Source organism: Ursus arctos, unplaced genomic scaffold (assembly GCF_023065955.2).
Source record: "Ursus arctos isolate Adak ecotype North America unplaced genomic scaffold, UrsArc2.0 scaffold_12, whole genome shotgun sequence".
Classification (NCBI taxonomy): Eukaryota; Metazoa; Chordata; class Mammalia; order Carnivora; family Ursidae; genus Ursus; species Ursus arctos.
The window spans coordinates 13,036,136-13,051,290 of record NW_026622786.1 but is presented as its reverse complement, the minus strand read 5'-3'; the positions used below and the strand labels follow the sequence as shown (position 1 = coordinate 13,051,290).

Genomic DNA, 15,155 nt, shown 5'->3' with positions numbered 1-15,155 from the left:
AGAGAGAGAGACAGCCAGCGAGAGAGGGAACACAAGCAGAGGGAGTGGGAGAGGAAGAAGCAGGCTCATAGCAGAGGAGCCTGATGTGGGGCTCAATCCCACAACGCCGGGATCACGCCCTGAGCCGAAGGCAGAAGCCTAACCACTGTGCCACCCAGACGCCCCGGCTTTCAGCTTTAGAATGAAATTCCCCAGATTCACTTTCCTGTTTTAAAGGCTGATAGACTGGATGATACATGGGTAATCTTCTGTTGGCAAGCTTGTTAAGTGAGCAAAACTTCTGAAGATTTTAAGGTGAGTTTTAACCTCAGAAATTAGTAATGGGATGAGAAATGCAAATGCAAAAAGTTTGAAAATTAATAACAGTTAGTTACTATTTAAGCTGAGTAAGTTACCCAGTTTATCTAGAAAAGGAAAATAATAAGAGTGTATTTTCTCTGGAATTCATATATTTCACTTATATTCTCTTAATTATTCCATCATTTCTGCGTTGGAAGATGCTATTATCCTCATTTCACTAACACCGAACAAAACAGGAAGGGTTTTTTTAAAAAACACAATAATACTTAATTGATTAAGAGTACTTCCCCACTTATAATTTATAATAACTCAAAGGGGAGCATGGAAAATGAAATTTGAAATTGCTTTTGTACCATGTATGAATAAAAGAGTTTGCTAAGCAAATACCTAGCATAAAGAAGACGTCAATGCTAAAAACATTCTTTAAATTAGAGAACTCTTGGGGCACCTGGTTGGCTTAGTCAGTGGAGCATGTGACTCTTGATTTCTGGGTTGTGAGTTTGGGCCCCATGTTGGGCATAGAGATTACTTAAAAATAAAATCCTGGAGTGCCTGGATGGTGCAGTTGGTTAAGGTCCAACTCTTGGTTTTGGCTCGGGTCATGAGATCGAGCCCCGTGTCAGGCTCGCCCTCAGCGTGGAATCTGCTTGCGATTTTCTCTCCCTCTCCCACTTGTGTGCGTGCGTGCGCACTTTTTCTCTCTCAAGGGAACAATCTTTAAAAAATAAAATAAAATCTTTGAAAATAATAATAGTGAACTCTTTCAGAACATCTCTAATTTTATGTTCTGTGTCGGTGTAGTCCTGCTGCATCCTGAGGGCCAAGTCTGGATCTAAGATGAATTTGCTACCCTTTGAAGGAAGACTAACTCAGTGTTGGTGAGATGTATGTATTTCAAGCCTTGCCCTGAGCTCTCCCCATTTTTCCTTGGCTCTTCTTGCTCTGTTTTGACCTTTCACTTACCTCACCAGCTTGCAGTTTGGCATCCTAATCAGTTGGCTTCTTTGGTTCTCTGCTGGCAAGAGATAATTTGGTTAAAACAGTCAAAACAAACTGCCACATATGAAGAGAGCCTCAGCAATTTGGTAGAAAACAAAATTGCTCTCAATAAAAATTCTTCAACATGACAAATTAGTAAAAAAAAAAAAAGATTATATCCAACTACTGATTTTTATGTGTTTGGTAGATTTGGTGGCCAAAGATTTGCTTTTCTACTTCTTTGAGTCTTTGAGAATTTTTTTGTGAATAAGTATGTGTTTTTCAAGGAATCATGCTGTCCTATGTTTACTAGTACACATATACTAATTGTAATTATACGTGTACTAATTGTAATTACATGTGTAGTAATTACGTGTGCTAATTGTTTTCTGCGGGTTTTTTTGATATTTGCAATGGCTTTGATAGTAAGGGACATTTACATTGTTTTTTTAACAATTGCGTGAAATTGAGATTAAAAAGCCCAATAATTTGGGGGGGAAACTTAAAAAATTATGATAAACTCACGCTAATACTTAAAGACTTTGAAGTCTTAAAAGACTTAAAGACTTTAAAGGTTGCAGAACAATCCATCTGGGTAACAGGTACCAAGAGTATTCCTTTTGACCTGTTTATCCTCTAATTCAATTTGATTCAACCAAGTTACCTGAGGCTCTCTTTGTATATGGTGGAACAATTCCCATACCCTCACTCCATTCCTGGTCTGATAAAGTTGTGTTCTGCTTCTTATTTCTGCCAGCACAGAGACAGTTTTGGCCTCTGCTCTTTGTAACCTATATCGTTACTTAGAATCTTTCCTGGCAAGCATTCCTTCTAGGCATGGTCCTACACACTTGCCAGACTGTCTGCCTCCTTGACCCTGGCTTACCCTAAGCTCCTTCCTTCCTTTTACTTTTTCTACCTCCTTCCTTCCCTCCCTTCTTTCCCATCTTTAGTATTCTAGGCAGATGGGGTGGAGATTGGAAATAATAATAATGATAAATTGATGATACTACGATTTAGGGAGTGCTTACTATATGCCAGGCATTGATCTAAGCACTTTACACATATTAACTCATGTACTGCTTATAAAAATGCTATGAACTAAGTACTGTTATAATCCCCATTTTACAGACAGATACAGATACAAAAGGTTAAGTAACTTGCTTAAGGTCACATAATCAATATTTTCTGGAATCATCAGGAAGTATTCATCATTTTGTTCTCACCAAAAATACATGAGCAGAAATTGTCATTTATAACTATTAATACCATAGGAGATTAATCCCTAGAGTTTGAAGGCCATCTTAGGAAAAATCCTGTTCTAGTTTCCTTATATCCCTCGTAGGGCTAAACAATCTTGAGAAAAGCTGTTGGCCACAAAATCTGCCTTTGAAACCAGAAAATGCACTGTAGGGAAGAACTACTCCCTGCTTATCTGAATTTGGGATAGTTGTGCTCACTTCTTGTGTTCATAAGGCACTTCTAGGCACTAAGTTGGGGGTAGAGATGTTGGGACATGTTTTTTAAAGCTTAGTTTAAGATCACCTGTATTCCAGGAAGTTCTGGGTGTACTGGCGCCCATATTGCATGCTGTGAGATCTTTCATTGTGAGAACTTGGACCTTATGGCCCCTACTCAACAGCAGCAGCAGGCAGTTGGAACTCCTGAACAGCTGTACCTCCAGCCTGATGTGACTCAGAAGAGTGGTGCATGCAATGAAGGAGGCCTCTTAGATCATAAAGACTAGCTTTATGTATCCACCTGCCTGGGTAGCCAGACTGGGTGTTCTAACTGGACCTTGATGCTGCTGTACTGGTGAACAAGATAAGGCTTAAGTAAAGCATGAACTCAATCTGTGGTGACCTCTGAGAACCGTGAATCTGCCACAGTGCCCCATGCCATACAATATCTATGATGCCTGTACCCAAGTGAGGTCCAGGGGCTACCAACCCCACTTGTGAACTGTGTATTAAAAGGATGAAGCCTCCTCCCTCCCCCCACCTTACCTTTTATACAAACCATGAGTTCAGATGTTATGCCTGTTGTACTCTGATAGGATTATTTTTATGGCCATAGAAAAAGTTATACCGCTTTGGGTAGGGCAGAATGGTTTGCTTAAATAAGACATTCTCATTATCAGTCATTCATAGAGGAAGAAGGTCCTCACACAGAGGAATATAGAACAGGTAGAAGGTGGCCCTTGTGGATTTATCTTTTCAGGGTTTGAATTTAGAGGAGTTAAAAAATGTTGAGGGTCCTCCTTACTGATATGAGGAAAATGGCCTTTGCCACAGCCCTTCCTAATAGGAGCCAGGCCAAGAGGCTTTCGTGGACACCCAAAAGGGAAGGTAAGTACTCATGTTTTGTAAGTCTGTTTATTGGTGCATTACTCTCATCCCTGAATTTTAGTCAAGTTTAATCTGAATCACAGATTCAAACTGGAAAGTCTTAAAGGACTAGGAAAAGTTAATCAGCCCCAGTATAAGATAATAAGGAGTGGAGCAGTATGGTGAAAGTGAGTCCGTACCCTTCTAGGCCTCAGAGTTCAGATGTTTCAAATGTGCTTCATGGAGCCCTTCCCTTTATAGCACTAACTGCAGTACATGTTTGCTTGACATTTCTACATCATACATTATTCAATAATACAAAAGAAAGTAGAATTCTTTTTTTTTTTTTTTTTAAAGATTTTATTTATTTATGTGACAGAGAGACAGCCAGCGAGAGAGGGAACACAGCAGGGGGAGTGGGAGAGGAAGAAGCAGGCTCCCAGCCGAGGAGCCTGATGTGGGGCTCGATCCCGGAACGCCGGGATCACGCCCTGAGCCGAAGGCAGGTGCTTAACGACTGCGCTACCCAGGCGCCCCAGAAAGTAGAATTCTTTAAACTCCTGATACTTTAATCAGCATAAAGTAGAAAAACAATGACAGAAAATCGTGTGGGGGTTAGAAAATGAGGAATGGACAGGCATTTGGGGGGTGGCAGATACATATTGCAGCCCCTAGTTAGTTCCAGCTTGGGCTCTGCTGTGCTATTTAAGAAGCAGCAAAAAGGGAGGGCACCTGGGTGGCTCAGTTGGTTAAGCATCCAACTCTTAGTTTTGGCTCAGGTCATGATCTCAGGGTTGTGAGATCCAGCCTCACATTGGCCTCAGCACTGAGCATGGAGTCTGCTTGAAGATTCTCTCCCTTTACCCCTTTCCCCAACTCGGGCACCCACTCTTCTCTCTCTAAAATAAATAAATAAAATATTTTTTAAAAAGACAGGCCAAAAAGGATGTGCTACCCACCCCCCCAGTCTTCCTCATGGTGTCGGTGATAATTTATGTAATATCCCCAAGGAAAAGTTTAATGTCAGAACAAGAGTCTTAGTAACAACATTTGGCAGTCTCCTCCCTCTATGGAGATTCTCCTTTTAATGTCACCTTTGGCAGATCAGGATTCACATTTAAGAGACCCAGTGGATTTCCTGACAACTTCTTCCACAATTTTCTCATCTCAGGCCCATGGTTCCATTTTGGTCACCATGGCCACAGTGACTGAGACGGCCCACTACATCCTTTGCAAAGGACAGCCTTCAGCTTCAGACTCCAAGCTAACTGCTTGTAGATAAGTTCTTTTCTCTCTAGTGTCTTTGAACTCATACTCTCAGACTGAGGGCTTTACCTCTATCCTGCTTTGGCGAGGCCTACTTCCTTAAGTCTTCAGGTATTCAAATATACCTCCCCCTGTTTACCACCTCCAATCTGGTAGCAAGAAAGAAACTGGAAAATCTTGTAGGGGAATACTCTTTGTATTATGCTACCAGCCTTCAGGACTGCTAGTCTACTCAGTACTTCAGGAGCAGAAGTAGAGTAAATCTCACCACGCTCAGAATACACTATTCTGAGGCAGCTATTGTTTTTACCACTCCCTCATCCCCACCGTGCACACACACCTCATTATCTTGCCATAGCCACATCCAGTGGGAACCAGAATCTGAAAAGTTAAATGCCGAAGTAAGTTAAGGAGAGGCACAAAGACATAAATTACAGACAGGTAACGCTTATCGGGGTAGCCATCCAAACAGAGAACTAAAATACACTGCCTTCCTCTCATGTTCCATCAGGCCCAGACAGGCTAGAAAACAGAGTTTTTTGCTCCTGTTTCCAGTGAAAAGTTAATCTGGAAGCCTTCTAACTCCATCTTGTATTGTCCTTGTCATCCACTAGTCCATTGCTTTAACCAACGTAGGTGTGAGACCCCATTATGTGTGAAACAGCCGAGGAGTGCTTTAACCAAAACATGGGAGTACATGATTCAGGCTATGCTGGCAACCAAGCCCACTTAAAGAATCCAGTGGAACGAGAGAGAGATGGATTCCAAGAGTTAACGGGGAGGATTCTTCATCACTGCAACTGTGCTCCTAAACAAAGGTTTTTCTACCAAGAACCTAGGGAAATCCCATCTCATCTCCCCAAACTTAAAGATCGTCAGTAAGCTGTTTTTAGCTTACAAGTACTTTAAAGCTAAGATTTAAACCTAGGTCTGCTTAACTCAGCCTGTGCTAAAGGCTAGGCCATTTTCATTTTATTTTGTTCAAAATCCTCAAGTCATAGGGGAGGATAGTGATGAGGAAGACAATAGGCAGAAAATGTGGGGTTGTTTCAAAGTCCTAACCCTGACCATTCTGCCTTTGTATATGCTGTTTCTTCTTCATAGAAAACACTTCTTCCGTGGCACCTGAGTGGCTCAGTCGGTTAAGCATCTGCCTTCAGCTCAGGTCATGATCCCAGGGTCCTGGGATCAGGCCCCGCATTGGGCTCCCTGCTTGGCGGGAGCCTGCTTCTCCGTCTCTGCCTGCCGCTCCCCCTGCTTGCGTTCTCTGTCTGTCGGGTAAATAAAATATTAAAAAAAAAAAAAAAAGAAAACACTTCTTCCTTCTACCTAGTAAGCTGTGTACAGGACAACCTAGAGATGAAAGAGTGGCAGTTAGCCTAACAAGGGAACAGTTTTAGTAATTCTATTATATAATTCAAACCTCTTGGTAATGCAATTTTTTAGGTTCACCACTGATTAATGTAAATTAATAAGGTTTCATAATTATATTTATAACCAGATTCTTTCTACATAATTATTGTTTATACTTGAATAAATGGCTTAGGAAGGCCACCTCTAAATCCAAATTGAATGTAACGTTTCATTTCCTATTTCCTTCATTGGGGGTACATGATTATTTTGGGAAAAGCATTGGCTTGAGAATTAAACTCCATGTCTTTCTGTATCTCCTCTGGAAGACCTAGGTCTCTTAATTTTTTTTTTTAACGTATTCATAAGTCTTTCCAATCCGTGGGAAGGGCTCTCAGTGGATCCTCTGAAGTATTAAGGACCTCAGGCAAACATGTATGCAGTCTCTGTACTTTAAAATTCAGATATTCCAAAGTCCTCATGTATTGTCCACTATTAAGAATGCAAAAGCTGGGGCGCCTGGGTGGCACAGCGGTTAAGCGTCTGCCTTCGGCTCAGGGCGTGATCCCGGCGTTATGGGATCGAGCCCCACATCAGGCTCCTCCGCTATGAGCCTGCTTCTTCCTCTCCCACTCCCCCTGCTTGTGTTCCCTCTCTCGCTGGCTGTCTCTATCTCTGTCGAATAAATAAATAAAATCTTTAAAAAAAAAAAAAATTCTTTAAAAAAAAAAAAGAATGCAAAAGCTGCAGAATTCAAATTATCTTAACAGTATCGGATAGCCATATAAACACGTTGTGATCTAACTTATACATTCTCCATGTAGAAAACTTTTCCTCAGGTTAGCAAAGCAAGTTAAATTTCTCCTTAGTTTCCACCTGAGGAGAGAAAGCTTAGGGGAGTTAGGGACAGGGTATATTTTAAGGTAGCTAAGAAAGGCCTAATGCTTCAAGGATGGATTTTCTATTGTATGTCGGAGGGAAGTTTAAATTACGTTTTAGAGTTTGGAGCACCTTTCTGTCAGTTCGGAAAGTTATCCTTTCCAGGACAATCTCTACTAGAAATTAAGGCTTTCTTTTCAAAAAGTTTTTTGCCTATTCCTTTTCAGAGAGAGCACAGTTTTAACTCACTGAAGAGCATTTCCCATCTTTCGATTATCCAGTTCCTTTTATTCCTCTTCCCTTTCTTTTCTTGTTTTTTTCTTCCCCTTTCTTTTCATAGACTGGAAGGTATCCAAAAATAAAGGTGTTCAGAAATGGAGGTATACATACATGAAGCGTAAGGACAGTTCCATGTACCTAGGTCTCTAGGCAGTCTTCCTCCTGGCCTTTTCCTCTTGGCATTCTACCCTTGTCAGGAAAAAAAAAAAAGAGTATAGACTCCCACTCAAGTGCCTTACTTCCCTGAGAATTTTGATTCTTGTATTCAAGATCTATGTGGACTTTGGTTTAGATAGATTTTATGACACCAGAATTGTTGAAAAGCAATAAATTACTACTGTAATTTGTTTATTTTAAATATTAGGGATCTCTGTTTTTAACTTGTTTGGGAAAGAAGGAGCTATGACTTTTTCTCCGCCTTTGATGCAGGGCTCCAGCTAAACTAGCAAAAGATGCTGCCTCAAAGAAACTAAATATTTTTTCTTTAACAATTTAACTTTCTGTTCTTCAAAATGTTATCACTATAAACTTCTTACAAACAGGGACTGTTTCTTCCCTTGGTATCCTACCGATTGCTTTATATAAAGGTACAGTATGGCTAATAAAAACTTTTGACTGTTTTGAAGTGGTGGGTGTCATTATAATAATAATGATGATAAAGAGCGGTTAACATTTACATAGCAAATCTCCTGTGCCAGACACTTGTTGTAAACATTTTACATAGAGTTGCTCAATGTAAAACCACTTTATCCAGTTATCTTTATTTTTTTGGTGAAACGCTTATAAGAATCTGTGTGCTGTAGTGAATTCCACAATTCAGCCTTCCTCTCCCCAACAAGAATAGCTAGAATTCCACTGTCATCCCTTTATTATTTTGATTCCAAGAAACTGTCACGTTTTAGATCCATGCTTGTCCCTAAAGCTTGACCTAAATAACACAATAGGTTGCTGGTTTGCTTATCTTAGGACATAAGGTGGTAGACAAAGCCTAAAGTAACTTTGCACTTAGTGTAAATTCTTGATTACCTTCACTGAAGTAAGAGATACAATAAACATACTCATCTGAAGTCTGTTTCCCCTACCTTTTATTATTTTTCAGAAAAATAATCAGGACCAGCTTCCTCGGCAGATATAGGGAGATACAGATCTTCCCGGACTTATGATGAGGTTACATCCCAATAAACCTATTGTAAGTTGAAAATATCGTAAATAAAAAAATGCATGTAATAAAGAGTAATGGATTGGTTCCATTTAGAAATATAACAAAGTGACAATAGTTTTTTCCCCAATTCAGTCTTTATTTCTGTTTTAAAAGGCCATTTAGGGGAGCCTGGGTGGCTCAGTTGGCTGAGCGTCTGCCTTTGGCTCAGGTCATGATCCCAGCATCCTGGGATGTAGGCCCGAGTTGGGCTCCCTGCTCAGTGGGGAGTCGTTTTCTCCCCTGCTTTTGCTCTGTCCCTCTCAAATAAATAAAGAAAAAATAAAAATAAAAAACCATTTAGTAAGGGTACCTGGGTGGCTCAGTTGGTTAAGTCTCTGACTCTTGATTTTGGCTCAGGTCATGGTCTTAGGGTCACGGGATCAGGCCTCGTGCTGGGCGTGGCACCTGCTTAAGATTCTCCCTCTCCATTTACCCCTTCTCCCCCTGCCAAAATAAATAGCCATTTAGTCTCATGCAATTATGAAATTTCACTATTTAGCAGTGAGAGGAAGGTTGATAAAACTGCCACTAGACAAGCTTGGGACCTGACTTATTAAAAAGAGAGTTAGTGCATTTTCTTCTAGGCCGTAAGAGGTGTTTTTGCCAAAGAGTGGTAATTCTTTCACAGATTTGGGGGATGGAGGATAATCTGGCTTTATTTACTTAGGAATTTTTAAAGGACTAGCCTGGAACCACTTATAAAAACGCTGTTCTTCTAAAGGCTCTAAAAAGCACCACATTTGTTAAGGCCACCAAAGCTCTTTTCTTGGCTATGTCACAATTCTGCCATTTCAGAAGATTTACAGATATTGACCATTTACAGCCTTAAAGTTTGCTGCAGTTTGGGCACATAACACCGCAAGGCTTTAGTGCAAGTTTAAGTCACTGATTCATTTTACTTAATTCATTTATTCTTTCATTCCATGTTTATTGAATGCCCACTATGTGCAATAAGATTTTTATAACTGAATTCTATTTTTAAATTGTTAATTCTGTACATGGAACAAAATTAAGTTACAAGGAATATACAGTGAAAAGGAAATCCTGCACCCCTGTTACCCAGCTATTCACCACACCTCCTCAGAGTATGTTAATAGTAACATTTTGTTACTTTGTATCCTGCATATTTCTGTATAAATAAAAATATACACATTTTTTAATATATAATGGTATAGGGCATATACTATTCTGTCCCTCTTTTTTCATTTAACAGGTTCTAAGATTTATTGTTCTTTTGGTACGTTAGATTAATTTTAATATCACAACCAACACATTTCAGTATTAAATTGTTAAAAAATAGGATGCCCCAGAAAAGACTTTAAAGTGATATCCTTAAAGTCAATAAGGACAGTGTTTGTAATGAGTCAAAAAGTTACCACAAAGATTTGTCTTTGCTAAAAAACAAATTCTAAAAATAGTTATACATATGAAACAACCCAGAACATGAGAAATTTAAAAAGAATAATATATAATGAGAAAAGAATAGATACAGGCTCAGATAAAAGTAAAGGGACAGTAAGTTACGTGAAGATGTGCTTTGTTATTCCGTACATGGCCAGTGAGTTACAGGTTGTTCTTTTGGATGATCAACTATCAGCAGTAACCTGCTCAGCCAGTAAGTCAAAGCCCAGCGAGGGGGTTCTATGTCTTTCGAGTGTCTCTAGCTTAGTATTTCTTCTAAAGGCTCTAAAGAGCACCACATTTGTTAAGGCCACTGAAAGCTATTGTTTTGGGTTTTTTTTTTTAAAGTTCTGGTGAAGATAGCCACTTCCAAGGTGTTTGCCTGTTTATTTACCTAGCTGGTGCCCCCCACAGAATGTGATGAATTGTAGGTACGTACCTGAATGTAAATCTTTTGTTTTGCTGCCATAATATTGATACATATTCTATAATAAGTTGTACATTTAAAATTGAATACCTGCAATGTGCTAACTTTCTGCCTGTTTTCCAATATTGGCCTACCAGTGTTTAAGATTTACGAATGTTTCAATGCATAACATTAATGAAATCTTAGTATTTTATTCAAAATACTTCGTTATTAAAATGTTGTTGGAAAAGGTGCTCCAGAATAGAGCGCTAAAATGACTGATAAGTTCGGAACTTAAAAAGCAAAACAAGGGGCGCCTGGGTGGCTCAGTTGTTCAGCATCTGCCTTCTGCTCAGGGCGTGATCCCGGAGTCCTGGGATCGAGCCCCGCATCGGGCTCCCTGCTCCCCTGGGAGCCTGCTTCTTTCTCTCCCACTCCCCCTGCTTGTGTTCCCTCTCTCACTGGCTGTCTCTCTCTCTGTCAAATAAATAAATAAAACCTTTAAAAATAAAATTAAAATAAAAAGCAAAACAAAATCATAAAATGATTTGTGGATAGGCCAGAGGAAAACTTAAAAAAAAAAAAAGTACATTACTTGAAGTTTTGGTCTGGGACCATATAATTAGGGCGATTATGATCTCCAAAAACAACTTTGAATCTCCCTGAACCTGCAGGGCAACATCAAAAATAATGAGGAATTTGAGGTGTCTCAAAAAAAAGTGAATAAGTAGAAAAATGAACAAAATAATGGAGTAGACAACCAGAAAAAAAAAAAAGATGCAAATGAACAAAGCAAAAATATTCAGTAATAATCAGATATGGATATTGAATTATAAGGCTTACGACCTCAAGGGCTTTTTAGATGGCATATTGGCAAAGATTTCTTTAAATTATAAAACCTGTTTTATAACCTCCAGGGTGTCTGGGAAAACCAGCATTCATACATTACTAGTAGGAATATCTCTAGTTATGAAAATTTGTTCTTAGGAAATAACCACTTATTCTTGTACAAATTTGTTCACTACAATTTTATTTATTTATTTATTTATTTAAGATTTTATTTATTTATTTGACAGAGAGAGAGACAGCCAGGGAGAGAGGGAACACAAGCAGGGGGAGTGGGAGAGGAAGAAGCAGGCTCCCAGCAGAGGAGCCTGATGCAGGGCTTGATCCCAGAACGCCGGGATCATGCCCTGAGCCAAAGGCAAACGCTTAATGACTGAGCCACCCAGGCGCCCTCACTACAATGTTATTTATAACACAGATTATAAATAATCTACATGTCTAGCAATAATAGGTGAGTTAAATTGTAGTATTTAATAGTGGATTGCAAATGCAGCATGAAGAAAAATTATGCTTTAGAAGAATGTGAGGAAATCTTTATGGTGTATTATTAGGTAAAGAATGCAGGTTTCAAAACACTTAAGTACAAAGTGATCACAATTTTATTTTTTAAATAAATATGCATAAAAGTATGGGCACTGAAGTAATAGAAGATTATAACTCAGTAGTGGGTTTATGGAGTGGTATTTATTTTCTTCTTTATATCTTTATTTGGATATATTTTATAATTTTTAAGTTGTGCCATGACTACTTGGGGAAAGAAAAGGGCAGACATTCTATATAGAGAGCTTTTTATTTTAAGCATCTGTGGTAAGTGATTTAAAAAAAAAAACTGGAAAAAATTGAGCATTCTGCAAAAAACAAGATGACAAAGGGGAGAGTTTGCTTGTCAGATGAAATCACAGAAAATTCAAACTGGAGGATGTTTTAGAAATAACTTAACTCAACACCCTCTATTTTACAGATGAAAAAGTTAAGTCCAAACTTAACCAAGGCCAAACAATATTGGATTTTCTTATTCCTAAGATCCTTATCTCATCTTTCTTCCTTTCTATTTATTTATTATAATGCCATAGTTGGCAACTCTGTTCTTTCAAGTCTGAAAAAAGAAATGGAAAAACTTTAGGATGAAGAGAAAAAAAATTAGGATAAAGGGTATCTCAAATAACATGGTAACATAGATTTTCTTCCTATTTTTGAATTAGCATTTGCCAAGAAAAAAACACACACACTTTGTACTTGTTTTCAGAATAGTGCATTTGGAATAAAACCTCTAAATACAACTTCAGGATGGTGATTTAAATATCCCTCTTTCTTATATTCTTCCTGTTTCCCCAGCCAGTGCTATTAACCTCAAGGCCACAGACTGATTACAAGAAGTAAAAATTAAAATCAACTGTTTCCATGGGACCTACTAAAATCTGAGTTATTGATGGCTGATACCGAAATGTTTATGCAACTGTAATCAACCATGTGTTTGTCAAAGAATGTAGTACACACTTACATATGAAAAGGAACATCATGTACATATCTGTTCATACATTTACACATTCAACCAATATTTATTGAGTACCTATCATGAGGCAGACACTGCTATACTTGGGTATAAAGTGGTACTTGAAACAGACCCCAAACCTGACCTTGGAGCAGACAGTCTAGTATATAATAATCTCCACTAAATTATATATTATAAGGCAGTAATCATGTCTTATTCAGTACAATGAATATAGATTTTCTTTGAATATAGACTTAATGAATGAATTTCCCAGGAGTTATTTTGCCCTAAAGTAAGAAGTTGTTTATTACTACTTCAGAGTTGTACTTGTGGTAGTTGAGGAATAGTGTGGACTAAGGAACCCTGATAAAACCTCACTACTAACTTTAGCATGCTTCTTCCCATGCCAGCCTGTCTTTCAGATCACCCCAAATTGGGCCTAATGTTTGGTTATGAAAAGATTTCTGACAAAAAGGCATATGAATGTGGCCACCCAGTGATGAAACGAGCAGCCTCGATGCTCAGAGACTGCTGTCATTTAGATTAGAACAAATTATTGTTATTATTGTAATTTTGTTCTTTAAAAAGAAAACCCTCTGACATTTATTTTACAGTGGTTTTTTAGTTGCATTAGATATTTGGGAAGGTAATGTGAGAGATTATATGACCCAGCATTTTTAGAACAAATAACAGATTTCAACACCAACACTTAACAGAAATCTCTAAAGTAATACATTTTTAAATGATCAGAATATCAGGAACTTAAATTTTTGGAGATTAATTGTTAATGCAAACATACCATTTGCTGACATCTCAGTCACTTCAGGATCTGTGCTCTTGAATCAAAGAATCAAAGGCCTGTAAATGCTTTCCTGTTATCAGATCCCTGTAAATAATAGATTTTTCTACTTTATTTTACCAGGAGAGGGAAACACAAAATGAAAGGCAAAGACTTGATAGCTCTCCTAAGGTCTGGTCTACCTAATGGATAAAGTGGCACTTACCTGGGACTTCCAAGAGTTAGCCTTTATTGTGTCCTCCAAAGGAAAGAGAATGGATTGTCCTCTGGGCTGATATAAATGGGGGAAGACAGCAGCTATAAGTGACCTTGTGTTCTGATACGGTCCTGGCATCTGGACAGAATCTTTTTGGTAGCCTGTGCTTTGTCACTTTCTAGCAAGTCCAGAGGCTGGGCACCATGAGATTCCAGGCCTCCTTGAGGGTAGGAGAAAGGGATCCTGATATTCTCAGCATTTGGTTATCTGTCTCAGATGAACTTTCGAGCCCAGTTAATGAGCAGGCACCATGCCAGGAAGAGATACATGAGCTTGGACCTCGAAGGGTATGTACTCTGAAGCTGAAATCATAAACCAGAACATCTGATGTGTGTCTCATACACAATGAGGGAGGGAGGGCTGTTGTTGGAAATGTCACATGCAGCTGCTTTTAGCACTTGGCTCTCCCCGAGGAAGCTTCCCCCTCTGCCACTACACCCCACCCTCTTCCTGCATGAAAGCCATTTAGGGCTCTTTAGTTCTTATCCTGCGTGCTGTGAAGCAGGCTGAAAATTTGTATCTGTTACATCAGTCTGGTTCGTGGCTGATTGATGTACCTGATGGGCTATGGGAGTGACCGGCTCAGCTCTGTTTGGGTCAGGAAAGAATCTACCTTAGAGAAACAATCGTGTGCCCTGCTCTGTTATGTAAAGAATGTCGCTTAGAGTCCTAATTAAGCAACTTGTTAAACAGCATACTTTGAACAAGTCACTTTCTTCTACCACTTCTCCACCTATATGATTAAGCATGTAATCCTATTGAGATTTCCTAGTGGGGTTGTGAAGACGAGCTGTTCCCTCCATCCGGAATTCTCTTTCCCTCCCTCACTGTAAGCCATGCCAAATCCTCCTTATCCTCTGGATTTTAATTGAAATGTCAGTTTCTTGAGCTCTTCCCTGACCCTACTTTCTTACTGCTGAAAACCAAGAAGTTTCCCAGTTCACTCCATAGCACCTGTTACTTCCCCTTTTGCAACCTGTGTCATGCTCATTATAATAGTTGTTCAGTGTCTATCTTCTCTATTAGACTCCAAGTTCCATTCGGGGTAGGACTCATATCTGTCTTTTGCACCTGAATCTCCAGCACCAAGCATTGTGCATGCACACATTTGGTGCTTAATAAACATTTGTGGAATAAATGATGAATTACATCTCATAATCACTTTGAGATTCCTTTGTGAAAACCAAATATTGAACTTTCTGTGCCCTCCTATCATGCAGGTAATGTTAAGAACAGGTGTTGAATTAGAGCCAAAAGGACAGCTACTTATTGTGCTTTCCCCATGCCTGACTGCTGCTTGCCTTCTCGTATCACCACAATCTAAATTCTTATCATCATGGCAAATTGTTCCCAACTCCCTAAGCGATCATTTCTA

General features: G+C 39.0%; 2 protein-coding genes across 47 annotated transcripts in view; one reads left to right on the top strand and one right to left on the bottom strand.

Moving 5' to 3' along the window:
- LRIG2 (leucine rich repeats and immunoglobulin like domains 2) overlaps positions 1-15,155 on the top strand; it is a 153,621-nt gene that overhangs the window by 3,092 nt on the left and 135,374 nt on the right. For 2 of the 4 annotated variants that reach the window (XM_057310356.1, XM_057310359.1), the window contains exons 2-4: positions 1,102-1,185; positions 8,479-8,568; positions 10,330-10,412. The gene's annotated coding sequence lies outside the window, so the exon portion shown is untranslated. The remainder of the gene's footprint in view (positions 1-1,101; positions 1,186-8,478; positions 8,569-10,329; positions 10,413-15,155) is intronic. The other 2 variants (XM_057310358.1, XM_057310357.1) reach the window with 2 other exon arrangements.
- Positions 1-15,155, bottom strand: part of LOC113244413 (monocarboxylate transporter 1) — a 55,598-nt gene that overhangs the window by 39,771 nt on the left and 672 nt on the right. For 2 of the 43 annotated variants that reach the window (XM_044378660.3, XM_044378665.3), the window contains exons 2-7: positions 13,525-13,611; positions 8,891-9,024; positions 8,462-8,563; positions 7,491-7,568; positions 5,212-5,252; positions 1,264-1,312 (exon numbers count right to left, since the gene is read on the bottom strand). The exons of 1 other annotated variant lie outside the window; for it this stretch is intronic. The gene's annotated coding sequence lies outside the window, so the exon portion shown is untranslated. Of the gene's footprint in view, positions 1-1,263; positions 1,316-5,211; positions 5,253-7,490; positions 7,569-8,461; positions 8,564-8,890; positions 9,025-13,524; positions 13,704-13,729; positions 13,891-15,155 lie in introns of those variants that run through there. 40 more of the 43 variants (XM_048220664.2, XM_048220655.2, XM_048220651.2 and 37 more) reach the window with 32 other exon arrangements.